This window comes from Cyprinodon tularosa, unplaced genomic scaffold (genome assembly GCF_016077235.1).
Source record: "Cyprinodon tularosa strain WSP-4 unplaced genomic scaffold, ASM1607723v1 ctg861, whole genome shotgun sequence".
Lineage (NCBI taxonomy): Eukaryota > Metazoa > Chordata > Actinopteri > Cyprinodontiformes > Cyprinodontidae > Cyprinodon > Cyprinodon tularosa.
Window position 1 is genome coordinate 146971 of NW_024039631.1, and position 13337 is coordinate 160307.

The window sequence follows — 13337 nt, forward strand, 5'->3', positions numbered from 1 at the left end:
TCACAGGGTCTTGTGTGGCAGCTTTTCCGATAGAGAAGGTAGAGGAGATGTCTGTTCTCAAAGCCTATATCCGACCAATGGCAAAATAATCTACAGGAAGAGTTTAACCTTTTGAAAGCTCTTCAATACTGCTGCCTGTCTGTTCAGCACCTACTTTGGCTTTCACAACAAGGGTCTCTATGTTACCCTGATAGGCCGAGACTAAATCTGAGCTTCTCGTCCTTATCTGATGAGATAATTCAAATGGAAACAGGGATTAACTCAGAGCTGACTGGAATCCTCCAGTTTATGCTGAAAACAGAGTTTAAACATCTCAGAGTAGACACCACAACAGACCTATACCCTCTTGCAAACATTCATACCCTTTGACCTTTAATTTTTATTTTGTGACACTCTTACACTCTATTGTATTTGATTGTGATTTTATGTGATTGACAAACACAAACTAGACCAAATTGAAGAAGCTGTAATAATTCCATTAAAAAAAACATTAAATAACTGTCTTTATTTAATAACGTCCTTTATAAGGCAGGAAATTAGTAACTACAATCTCAGTATCTTTTCTAGGAAGGCCTCAGAAGTTTATGAGAGAACATAATGGAGGGAAAGCGTTGTAGAGACCAAGGAACACAGTAGGAAGATTAGGGAAAACATTTGTAGGAGAGCTTTTAGTGGGAGGTCGATTCTTAAAGGTACAGAGGACAATCTTTTATTTCCGGGTGGATCATCTCAATAAATGGTCCTCCTAATTGTCAATCATTCTGGTGATATGTTCAGGTAAGGCCATCCTACATGCTCGTCCCGTTAGCTGTCATTCTCTGCGCATCCGCACTTTCAGGCGTATATCTGTGGTGAGCTACGTTTGTAGACAGTCATTGTAGCTCACCTTTCTGGCTTAGGTTCATAAGAGATCAAATTTCTATGAAGTGTATGAGATGAAAAGAAAGGCCTCACAAGAGGTAGAACCCAGAATACTTTAACGGAAAGCTCTCCTCGCAAAGCATTGTGGGATTCGCTGTCACCGCTGACAGCAAAGACTAATAACAAAGATGGCGCGGGTACCGACAAGTGGAGGAGGAGTTATGTCACCAAAGGGGAGCAAAAAGTAGTGATCATCTGTCCGAACGGTCAGTTAACTGAGTTCACTATAAAGTCCACGACATAGTCCCAGCTCTGTATAGTGATGGAGGGATTTAGGGCTTAGGGCGGATGTTCAGACACAGTAAGCTTGTATGAGCTATGAAAACAGCAACTTTTAAACAGAGCGTTCACAAGGAGAATGGGCTCGTGCACACTCTGACACACGTTTAATAGGCATTCCCTCTCTGGAGTGGGTAAAGGATTGTGCATGTGTATTTTTTTTTTTTAAGTGGAGAGGGCACGTCTTTTTAAAAACATGGCAAAAATCCTCCACTATACATTTAAGATGGAGGTCTTCAACAGGGGGTCTGTGACACCTAGGGGATCCACGGAGGTACTGCATGGAGGTCACGAAAGTTTTGGTTGATTATTTTTTTTTTATATTTTCCCCTGCAATTTTTTTCCACTTATTGAAATGTCTTTAAATCCACATTAACATGAATTCAACACACTGTAGTAAACAGATAAATGGAGGCAGAAGATGTCTTTCAGTCATCAAGGCACACATTCAGCGACACACAGGAGCTCTTTCAAGCTGGGCACCGTTTCATTCACAACACCTGTCCCATCAACCAGGAATCACAATCAGAAATACTTTAATAATCCCAGGGAGAAATTACTTTTGTTACATTACTCCATCTGTAATAGAGTGACTATAGGACCAATTTGATACAACACAATTTCATACAATATATATAATTAGTAGGTCCCCACTCCATCTCGCCATCAGTTCATCATCTGAAAATGGATAGAGTATACATTTGAGAAGCTGGTCTTCATATTGAGTACAAAAGACAAAGTAAATCATCATCAGTTTGCAAAATAGCAAAGGGAATCAACAGACTTGTGAGACGGGTCAAAAATTCTCACTTATATGAAAACTATTGGTGGTGGAAAACATAAGCTGTACAAAAATGTGAATACACTGAAAGACTGGTAGAAGTTTCCAACTATGGAGTGTTTTTAAAAAGGATTCAAGGAAACTGGTGAGTGTTTTAGGAATGACAGTTGGAATGTAAAAAAGGAAATAATAGAAGAAGTTCACCCTCCAGTAGCACAATGACCCTGAATATACAGAGATCTATGATGAAACGGTGTTTGTGTAAGAGGGGAGGAGCAGTAAATAGATGTGCAAAGCTGGTATGTACATACGCTAAAGGTGTTATGGATATGATTTCAAGGAAAAATGGTTTTGGAAAGTAGTTTTTCAAAGGGGCTGTTTATTCACATTGGTTCACTTTCACTTCATAGCATTGATGTCTGACGCATATAATTCACCTAAATAAATGTTTGTGGCTCTTGTGTCACTACTGGCAAAAAGGTTCACGGTGATCTAAAAGGTTTTAGCTTTTTTTTCATATTTTTTTGCCACTAACATTTTAAAGTATTGTAACAGGTTTTGGTGAAGGACCATGATTAGATATGTATAGCCTGATGCTAAAAGGCATGTCTGAATGTTTTTGATTTAATGTTTCCCTTATTCTAAATTTGGTTGCAGATAATATGGGTTTGACGTCACGTGTTAACCAAGCCATCATCCAGTGCCTATTGTTAATCGGGTCAAGGCCCCCCATGGAGCTTTTATTGAGGTTAAGTACCAGACAAACAACTGCAGATTTTGAGGTCTCTACTGATGTTTGGGAAGAATTTGGTAACCAAAAAAAGAAACACAAAAAAACAAAGAAGGTTGTTTAATATTTTTGCCTAAACTTTAATCTCACCAGAAACAGGGAGCAGTTGTTTATGTTTTTGAGTTTTAGGAGTTTTGCCATAAACTGTTGAATACTGTCTCTAAGGTGTTGACATATTAGTTTATTCCTTCCATTTTTGGTAGTTTTGTTTTTATGCTGTTTTGTCCTCCTTGTACATTTGGATGTATTTATCAGACCTCTGTTAGAATTTTACCCTTGATTTAATAGGTTTTTATTAGTCCAGTTATCTCCTTGTTAATAAGTCCTTTCCCTTAGTCTCCATGGTCACCTAAGTGTCTCCATACAACCCGTTGGTTTACACAACTGCATCCAGTATCATTTTCACACTTCCCTCAGCATATAGGCTCCCTGTAGGTCTATGTTTTTCACCTAATCCACCTGTTTCTATTACCTCTCTTGTTCCTGTTGTATCACTTATTGTTCTTTATCTGTAATCAGTTTATTTTTATGAAAACCATCAGAATGCTCATCTCACATTTCTAATGCACCTGGGTTCTACTCCAAACACGCATGATAGCAGTATGGCTTTTCATCCGGAATGTCACCCTAAAACAGCTTTGTCACAGATAGAGCCAGGTTTTCAAAAGTTTCTGTGTATTAAAACTTGTTAGCATGTGCAAAGCTAACCTATAGATCATGTGCAAATTAAATTGCATATCAAAAAAAGGAAGGTAACAACTGTTTTGTAGTTTTGTGTAGGATATAAAAAATGTAAAAGTTTAACCCACTGTGAAGTGTTTTATTAAACCTGAAAAATGACTGCAGGCGCAGTTTAGCATGAATATTGAAAGTCAGGTTCAAACTTGCATGCAAAAAAAGTCTGTGGTTTACATAATGACAGACGATGGGAAGTAAGTCTGTGCACGTGTGAGGTGCTAAAGACAAAATGCAGGCAAAGAGGGGATCTTGCTTTTTCTGTGGTTGCTCCCAAGCTGTGGAATTACCTTCTCTTGGGCATTTGGAGTGACAAAATCTGAGAAGTTGGCTTTGTCTTACTTTGTTTTTTTTTTATAATTGTATCACTGCTTTTTATTTTATTACTACTTTTATATACAACTTTATTTGTTGTTTTATGATTAAACTATTTGTATCTAGTGTATTGCAGGCTGGTCCTGTTGGGTTTTTAAAGTGCTTTATAAATACATTTGGTATAGAAACATGTGTAATCAGAAATAACTGTAGAATGGTAGTAATAGAGAAAAATACAGATATTACATGAAAGTTTCTGGACCCAATTTATCATTCAGTGCAGGGTAAAATTGGATTGTATGAAGTCTTGGCAATATATCTAGTTGAAATTAATTACCTTGATCAACGTCTCTTGATTGGTCACGTAGACGCCTATTTGTTTGTTTTCTTAAAGATTCTGCAAAAGTGTCTCTAGATCCAGTTTAATATTTTCTTCAGAGGTCAAAACCACTCTCCAAGCGTAAGTTTAGCTCAACCTTCAGATAATCTTACTTTATTGTAGCAGCCATAGTTGCTTTGTGTAGAATATTTCAATAGAGATGAAATAACATGTTGCATCCAAAGCTTTTATTCACTTCCTATTGTACTGAAAAATAACAGAAATCCTCTGGTATGATTACCAACCCGCTTAAAGAGACACCGCTTCCCAAGACAGCTTCCTCACACATCCTTCCCCATAATATTCCTTAACTATATGTCAATATTAATGAATAACCGACCATGTATATAAACACATCTGTAAAAATCTTTTCCATAAAAATATTTTACATTATGATATCATAATATCAGCCAATACAGGTTTACATATATGAATGCTTCTCTAATTTCTGATAGATTTGAGCTGGTTTCTAGGATTTTTTTGCCTTTTATATAGCCCCCTTTTTATGAGTCCAATACCTATTCATGAGTTCCATTTATGGTTTCAGCAAATCTTAAATTGGACTAATTTTTTTAGATTTCTAAGTGAGTAAAATTGTTTATTTAGCTGGTCTAAATATTATATTTACGCCCAGACTGAAAATATTTAAACTAAGAAAAGTATTGACAGGGTTAATTGTTGTTTTTAATGCTTAATATACTATTTGTAGTCAATTCAACTATGAGTATTTAGGCATTGTTTAGGTCTATTGTAAAAAATCTAATCATTTTCATTTTTCCACAAATCTGGGCTTTTCATGTTCAACAGAAACACTATGTGTAGGCTAAAACTACATGCTTTAAGTCTTCTGGTATCCCACTAAACTTGATTTTTTTTTTTTTGTTTAGTTAAATGATCTAACACTGAAAAGAGCCAGTGCCTGCCAGGTTGTTGGTACAAGCCAGCACGACCCACTGCTTACAGGAACAGTAAAAATCACTCAGCTGCGACAGATGGCAGCTCAGGTCCATATCAAAGACAAGAGAAGTGGCTTCCCCTGTTTTTATTCCTCTCTGCCATCCCTCCCTGCTGCTTCATGGCTACCTTTCTGCCTGTCTCGTGCACACGCATGTCAGAGGACAGCCTGTCTTTATGGTGACGGGGGATAATTAAAAAACTGATGCAAATTATGACATGCGCTTTAATTGGCTCTAACTTTCATGTTCGGTTATCTTGGAGTGATTTTTCTTTTCTTTTTTTTCCCTGGTCCTTGGTTGCTGTAACTAATCAAGCCCACTTCATCAGCTCTACACAGAAAACGGTCCCAGTGGAAGACTGTTGAGCAAATAAAGCATCCTTGTTTGAGCGGGTTAGATATCATGATGCAATCAAAACATTTGTTTTGTTGTCTTTAGTAGTTTTTTGCTTGCGTGAATAAAAAAAAAAAACAACGGTTCAAGCTGGGAATTAAAAGTTTTCTGCAGATTTGTTTTCTCCTTCTGTCATCCGGAGGTTGGTAATCAGTAAAACAAAAAATGAGAGCTTGACCTGTAGCAAGGTGGACTTCTGCACACTTTTTGAAACCCTCTAATGAATGAAAGATGTGCTCTGGGGGAAGGGCTGGGATGTGGTGATGAGGTGAACTCTATGAGTGGTTATGAGATTAATGCAGCTGAATTTGGTTCAGTTTTCCCCTGAGAGTTGAATGGTGATGTTTGATGGTCTGTGCTGTTTAAATGAAGGCACTCATCGGCGTATTTCCTCACTGGATGTTGTGTCTTTCTTTGTGAAGATAGGAGGCTGTGGGTTATCCAGGAGGGCATAGGTGAAGGTCCTACACAGCTGCAGAGCAGGAGGAGGGAGGGCTTTGAGGGAACGCCTTAGGCAACAAGCAGGAAATTATGAGTTCAAGGCTTTTTGGTGCAGATAAACTGAGCTTCTCCACATTTTAAGTACTGCATTTTTTGCAAACATTTTCAGGTTTCTACTGTTTGCTGTCACAGGCCAGGAAATCCGATAAAAACCTTTTGGGTTCTTATTAAAGACAGGTCTGAGTATTAGAAAATGAACAGTAATCAGCTATCTGACTATTAGCTAGACTTATTTTTTACTTCATTTTTAAGAAACGGTAAAGCAATTTCAGATCCCTGCCATTATAGCTGAAGCAGAGAAGCACTGAGATATAAGCTGCCGACCAGAATCAGAAGATATCTGATTAGTGATGAACCAAGAAACTGAAAATCCAGTCTTCTTCCAATCAATAAATGACTGTCAGATGCTAACAGGCCATGCTAACAATGCACTGTTGTGGAGGCAGAAAAATCTGTTATTCTGAGCATCAGGGAGGAGCTTAAAGTGAAGTCAGACAAAACAAAAACTTTTTAGAGATGTAAGCCCTGAACACACTGGAAAGACTGGTTGTTTCTGACTTTTTATTCTCTGATGCGTTTCGTTTCCACACTGACTGCAGTGCGTATAGAAACAGGGTGAGCAGACCCCGATCTGTGCAGATATTTTTCTCTTCTGTCCCAGTGCCCCGCAATTTAAAACTATGTCCAACATTTGACTGGGTCAGATTATATATCGTATTATTAACGCTACGGCAAGCTGCATGACCTCTGTCCTCACACTGCTGCATGCCTGGTGATGCCATCGGTGTGACAGAAATCAGGAAAGTAAACAACAGAGAGCAACATGGAAGCAAGCCAGGGCGTAGTAAGTGTTCTCTGTCGTCTCATTCTATTGTCCTAATCCCTCCTACCTGTGCTGCAGCATCTTTATCAAATCTAAGATGAGTTATTCTGGCTTAATAAATCGGACATGACTGGTGTGTTGTTATGTCCATACATTGCAGTCAATGGTATCCCGTAAATTAACGGGTCGGCCTGGGTCTGGTGTTCCCACTGTATTGCGATTGGAGCTGTTTAAAGGAGATTTTAACATAGCTTACTTACCGAGCCGTTTGACACAAGTCAACAAAGGTCAGTGAGCTTTTTCCACTGCAACTAAAATCAGAATGTTTGTGGGTTTAAACATTTTTTTAGCCAGTGGAAAAGGGATATCAGTGAGCGATCTGTATTATTGATTGAAGGTTTTTTTTGGTTTTATAAAGAGGGGAGAGTGATAAGTGATGCGTGTCCTGCAGCGTCGCCTGTTGTTTTGTTTTTCGAGGCCTTAAGAGGATTTCTATTTTACTTGATCCCTTTTTTTGTCCTTCCATCATGGGTAAAGTATTCTTTTCATTAAAATGATATATTCAGTGCTTATGTCCCAGTCTTTCCCACCTGCTTTCCGTGTAATTCCAAATGGGGTAAACCTGACTGTTTTTGTCTTGTGATTTGCAGATTTTATTTTGTTTTCCCCCCATAGGGAAGGTGTTTTACTTTGCAACCAAATCTTCCTTTCAGATCCATGAAATTGCAACTAAATTGCTGCATAGTCCGACAAAAACAGACCTACGGTGTATCTCGGTTGGAGCTATGCAAATCCCCCTTGGAGAAAATCGTGTTGGGTGTCATCATCACTATTGAGTCTCAATGAGTGCTAAACGCCACATTCGCTTACGACACAACTTTTTCATGTTTTGCGAGTTCAGGGCTTTAATCTGAGAGGGAAGGTAAGGATCTAACTTTATAGAAATACCCACAAGGACTGCTTTTAGTAACTGATCCCCCAGTTTGTGCTATTCACTTCTTATCTCTGACCGTTTATTTGTCACATAGAGACATACAAACCCTTGCTCCAACACTGCTTCCATGTTCGGTGTGAACGACTGCTCTCCCAAACACACAGAGTGACACTCCTAATGTAAACACATTAAAACATTCTGACAGAAATGGCTTGTTTAGGCTTGTGCACACTTGCAATAGATTGATAAACTATCAAGAATTTAGACAAAACTGTTATATTAAAAAGATGCCAGAATGGTGCACATTTCTTTTATAGCTGGACAAAAGAGAGGATAAAACAACTAGTGAGCTATAATCTGACATTTTAAGGAGTAAATCATACATTATGTGATTTTTTTTAGTTTGGTTATAACTATAAAAAATACACCTGTAAAACAACTAAGAGGATCAAAGAAGATATAGAGGTTTTTGTTGATGCAGGGAAAGACAGCCCTAACTTTGTGCAGAATGTGTGAAATTGATTAATCCAAAAACTAGGAATATTGTTTTAAATAATTTAAGTTCTTAGAGAGGGATTAGAACAGAATAAAATCAGTATGAGCAGGTCAGAGAAAATCTGAGATTGGTGCATCTGGATCTGTAGGCAAAGTCATGTGAAAATAAGTTAAACTGAACACTTTTGAATGCTTAACATTTTTCCTTTGACAGTATATTTTGAAGTGGATGAATGACATCTGCAAGACAGTTTCAGAGGAACTTATAATAGAACGCCACTTGGGAATGGAAGCACCAGATAAACACAGGGGCCCCTTTGCACGTAATGTTCTTGGAAATACTCAACATTTAGGTCAAATGGAAAAAAAGCTATTAAGCCTTTGGATAAAATGAAGAGAAATAACAGCTGATATGCATGAAGCCTGCACAGACTGGATGGAAAACACAGATGAATTCTGTATGGAAATAAGAAAGGTTCTTCTTTAGGCTGTGATTAGAATCAAAGGTAGTTACACCCTTGCAAGGATGGATGCATTTTTCTTTCAGATTGTAGCCGAGTCAAGTTTTCAAGGCAACATTTTTTATGTTTATTCTAGCTGGCATTGATTCTGCAGCCAGTGAGGACAGCGCCAACCAGTTTGCTCATGAGGGAAGCGGTACCAACATGGTTCTGCGACAGATTTTATGTAAAAACAAGTGAACCAAATACTGTATGAAAACCTACAAACTGTTTCAAGAAGATGATCTACAAAGAACAGCACATGGGGTTAATATGAGCTGCTTCCTTTTAAAGGTCTTTGCGGCGGAGTGGAGACACAGCATCTGTTGTCAGATGTAATGAGGTTGAAACAGTATGAAATCAATCAATAATCTATCTCAGTATGACCACTCATCAAACCTCCTAAGTACAGACATACCATCCAAACAGCCAATGGGAGCTGTAGACGTGCTCCACGTGCTCGTCGGTTTATTAGCTTTCTGTTTGGCCACAATCATAATTACTTTCCATTTATGCCCACAGAGTCCATGTCAGAGTTAAATAGCCTCCAGGAAGAGTCTTTTCATGTGCTAATCATTGATTACAAAGAAATCAACTGACATGTTTGCTTGCAGAGTTTCATGATGGGCCCTAATGCAAATCAGGCCAGCTGAGTCTCTAAATATCTCATAAAGGGGTCTAATAAAGGGGGTGGATGGTTGCTGGAGTCATTCTAATTAATAATGAGTTTGGTGAAGAGCAAAGCAGAGCTGACTGGTTTAAAGAGTAAAAAAATAAACGTGCAGATTATCAGGGGTAAAATGTATCATTTGTTTTGTGCTGTAGCAAAGCTATGGTGACAACTCATTGGTTAATCAGGTTCATTCAAATGCATCTATGGAAAAATGATGCATGGTTTACACAATTTACAAATAACAAACTAGAATATGTGCTGAATATATATTTCTGTGCCTTGAAATAAAATTCAGTGCAACATTTTTACCTACAGAAGCAACCTTATTAGTAGAACTCTGAAGTTCTCAACCTATTCGAAATAAAAATGGTGTTTCTGTTGTACGCCCTTAATTCAGAGTCAAGGCCCCATATGTTTGTCAAAGAGTGAAGAAACAACCTTACAAAGACCAAAAAGCACAGAACGGGTGTAAGGGAGGTTGTGGAGAGGTTTAAAGCAGGAAGAGGCTTGGAAACAATGTCCCAAATGTTCGGAAGAGATGATATTTTCTCATTTTATTTGATTTAAATTGGAAAAAAAAGAAAACTATATTTTGCTCAACAAAAAAAAAAAATATAAAAAAAAAAAAAATACCTTTGCCTTTTTAAAAAGAACAGCCAGCTTTTTTGTATCTTTTCATCATCAGGAAACGTGGCTAACTGTGGTTTTATTTTACCAAAATCAATGAGAGCTTTTCCAAGTCTGTTCTTTAATAAACATCACTGAATGTTAGTTTTCCTTTTTACATGAAATATAACTAAAATAAGGGCTGATAAAGGGTGAAAGTTGAGTGCTGAACCTTAAATTTTTGAGGAGCTTCAGTAATGTGAGAAACATCCACTAAAATATCTTTTTTTAGCTGCAGAACTAGAAGAAAGCCGCCGTTGAAGGAAAGTCCCAGCTTGACCAGTTTGTTACAGGCAGACACAACCAAGCTTTTAAGTCTGAACCACAAAATGGTACCAGAGAATTGGTTAAATTTACAAACCTTTTTATGAAATCAATCAACTAGGGATTTGTGACATTGCAAAAAGCATCAGCAACCAAGTTTGTTGGTTTTGTCTATTTTTAAGTGATGCTTTCATCCCTTAAAACACTTAAACATACATATTTTTTGTTTAGCTTAATGTCTGTATTGGATCTCAAGAGCCCATACTGGTTGATCAAGGGCCCTAAAAGGGATCACAACCAACAAGTTTGTGGGTTGTGATAAGTTTTAATGATGAGGCTACAGAAAAAATCAGATAAGGCCAAATATTTCACTTATCTGGCTTCCTTACAAATCCCTATGCATGGCAGAAATCTAACCCAGCACCTGAAGAACTAATTCCCCAAATGGTGAAAAATGGTGGTAGTGTGATGATGTGGGGGTGCTTTGCTTCAGCAGGGAAAAGAAGCTAGACCTGAAAGAAAAAAACAATTCAGCGCAGCAACTAAGCCAAACTGTTAATGGATGGATTGAGCTAAATACAGCATCAGTGTGAAAACCTGAGGTTGAGGCGGAGGTTTTAATTCCAATATGACAAGAACCCTAAAGATACAACCAGTTCTGAAAAGGGATGGTTTATGATCCACTATCCTCCAAGTTTTCCATTGGTTTTCTGCTGCTTACACCTAATATCAATGCAGGTTTGGGTTTCGTTTGTAGGATGTCATGGCATTCTGAGGAGGTAATAAAGTCATTTAAAAACAGGTCTGCTGGAGCAGAAAGCATCTGAAACATGATGGAGAGCAGAGCCCAAGGACCAGGACTGGCAACCACTGGTTTAGATCAAAGCATTTTCACATGCTAGAATGGCTCCAGAAATAAATCCAAAATGAGAATCTGGGTAAAAAAAAAATGCAGTTTACAGATGTTCTGTAAAGAAATAATCAAAATCATCTCTAAATGACCTAGCATTGACTTAGAATGAAAGGTGTAGCAGGCGAAGGTGGTTCTAAGGGTTTGAACACAATAATACGTAACTCCTTTTAAACTTTAATCCATAGAAAGTACTGGAAGTGATCATTTATGCTTCTAGTATGGAAATTCAATATAGAACCTTTACTAACTCAGCCTATCAAAGAAAAATGGAAAAACAGTAAAATGATTTCTATTATACTCTACATAAAGCAGAGCATAATAGAGCCACTGTGAAAAAAAATTTTAACATTTCAACGCACAAAAGTTTCAAATTGACCAGAATGAGCTGAGGGAGAAGAACGGACCAGTGATTTCCTTTCACCCACTTCCATTATCATCAATGTCTCATTTAGCTGTGAAAAGCTGAGGCGATAATAGAATTACTTTTCCTATTATGCTCAGTGTCATCGAGTCTCAGAAAAAGAGCCCAGTTCACATAAGAAAAAAGGAGACAACTAGAGCACAGCAAGAGCCCGAATGTCACAGAAGCACAGCTTCACGCTCCATGTACACACCCTGTTTGTTCAGTGGCATCAGGAGGGAATTAAAGGAACATAATGGGACTGTCAGGGATTTATCAGGGCCACTATATAGTCCTTTGGTTAGGGACCAAAACAGACTGCAGGAAGGAACTTCATTCCCCTGCAGTTTTTCTCTTTCCCCTTATATCTCTACACCAAGGTGACTGACATTTCACCCAACACCCAGGAAGAGACTGAAGGTTTCTATGTCATCCAGAATGAGCACCCAAATGCAAGCAAAGTCATTCCTCACCTAACACATGTGCACTCCAGCATCCTTCCCTGTCAAAGACATGTGTGAAGCCTGCAGCCTCCCTGGAAGCATCGCTCTGCCATGGCACCGTGCGCTTAGAGGACCGGTATCTGGAGTAACTGAGCAGCTTCCTCTTACATCACTTCATCACTCCACGCTCTAACTCAGCTGTGCGCCTATCCTCCCAGGCTGCAGTGGCGTTGCCTCCCGGCGTTTGTCCGTGGCTGTCTGCAGGAAAAATCAGCATCCTCTCATCCTTTTTGTCTTGTTGCGAGCCACAATCACCAGCTGTCATAAAAGGAAAGAAAGAAATGATGTACTCACCGGGTGGTTTTTACCTCCCCAGCGGTGAGGATGGGAGCCAGGTGGAGACAGGAGCAGAGGCTGCAGTGGCGGAGGAATCCCCCTGGTAGTGTATGTGTAACAGTGTGTGTGAGAGGGAGCTTGGAGATGTGGCTGTGTGTGCGTAAGGGTGTGCATGTGTGCAAGGAGTCAGAGCTGATCCAGCAGATCCAGACGGGAGCAGCCAATCAAAAGAGGAGAAGGAGTGAGAGGAGTGTGTGAAAGATGGAGGGAGGGAGAATCAGCAGAGGAGGGGTCTGCTGGCATTACATCATGGACCTGAGAATGGCAGGTTTGCAGAGGGTGAGCTACGGGTGGGGGGATGTGAGCGTGCATGTGTGTATTTCTGCCTGCAACACTGTATGTCCCAATGCAGCAGACCACCAGATGATTTCCCATTGCTTTCATGCTGCTTACAGAACGGTGTCGTCACGATGCAGCATGTGCAGCGGTGCACATATAAACAAGTGACAAACTGCAAATGTAACCAAAAAAGGGAAAAGGCTATTGCCTTTTTTCACCTAAACCATATGGTATCTGTAGAAACAAGTTCTGCTGCATCTTTCACGTGCAGATGCTCCCCAGATGATAGAAGACAGCCTCTCCAACATCACAAGCCCACCCAATTTCATCACATTACACACACTCTCAGCCGGCTAATGGCTCCCCTGTCATTTTGAAAACATAGTGATGGACGCTCTGTTTGGGTGCCAATGACATTTCAGGTGAGTGATCTCAAACACTTTCTGTTGGCTTTCAGAAAAATTGAACACACAATAATTGCGTTCTCGGACACAAATCACC

General features: G+C 39.1%; 1 protein-coding gene across 2 annotated transcripts in view; it reads right to left on the reverse strand.

The window, feature by feature from the left end:
• LOC119775289 (semaphorin-4B-like) overlaps positions 1–12676 on the reverse strand; it is a 90170-nt gene extending 77494 nt beyond the window's left edge. Inside the window, exons 1-2 of one of the 2 annotated variants that reach the window (XM_038273216.1) lie at positions 12516–12676; positions 12192–12419 (exon numbers count right to left, since the gene is read on the reverse strand). The gene's annotated coding sequence lies outside the window, so the exon portion shown is untranslated. The remainder of the gene's footprint in view (positions 1–12191; positions 12420–12515) is intronic. The other variant, XM_038273218.1, reaches the window with a different exon arrangement.
• Positions 12677–13337: the final 661 nt, after the last annotated feature.